Here is a 573-nt window from a genome sequence, read left to right as displayed (position 1 = left end):
CACATGGTGACTAATCAATGCCAATTTAGTGGTGCGCCGAAGGAAGATCCAAATGAACATTTACGTACCTTTAATAGGATCTGCACACTATTTAAAATCCGAGAAGTAGAGGATGAATAGATATATCTCATGTTATTTCCCTGGACTTTAAAGGGAGAAGCCAAAGATTGGTTGGAATCGTTACCTGAAGGGGCGATCGATACATGGGACATTTTAGTTGAAAAATTTCTTAAACAATTCTTTCCTGCATCTAAAGCCGTAAGACTTCAAGGAGAAATTGTTACATTCACACAGAAGCCAAATGAAACTCTATATGAGGCGTGGACAAGATTTGAAAAGTTATTAAGAGGATGTCCGCAACATGGTTTAGATACCTGTCAAATAGTACAAATATTCTACCAAGGATGCGACATCACTACAAGAAAAGACATAGATATAGCACCTGGTGGTTCTATTATGAAGAAAACCGAAACTGATGCTTACAAAATTATTGATAACACTGCTTCCCACTCACATGAGTGGCGCCAAGAAAAAGATATCATTAGATCATCTAAAGCAGCTAGAGCCGATTCT

General features: G+C 37.9%; 1 non-coding gene across 1 annotated transcript; it reads right to left on the bottom strand.

Moving 5' to 3' along the window:
* Positions 1–261: 261 nt before the first annotated feature.
* Positions 262–368, bottom strand: LOC139850815 (small nucleolar RNA R71). The gene has a single exon (XR_011760193.1). It is a non-coding gene; the product is annotated as a small nucleolar RNA R71 (small nucleolar RNA).
* Between the last annotated feature and the right edge of the window lie 205 nt (positions 369–573).

The sequence above is a fragment of the Rutidosis leptorrhynchoides genome, chromosome 5 (assembly GCF_046630445.1).
Source record: "Rutidosis leptorrhynchoides isolate AG116_Rl617_1_P2 chromosome 5, CSIRO_AGI_Rlap_v1, whole genome shotgun sequence".
Lineage (NCBI taxonomy): Eukaryota > Viridiplantae > Streptophyta > Magnoliopsida > Asterales > Asteraceae > Rutidosis > Rutidosis leptorrhynchoides.
The sequence above is the reverse complement of the archived record's forward strand: the minus strand, read 5'-3'. Positions and strand labels throughout refer to the sequence as shown.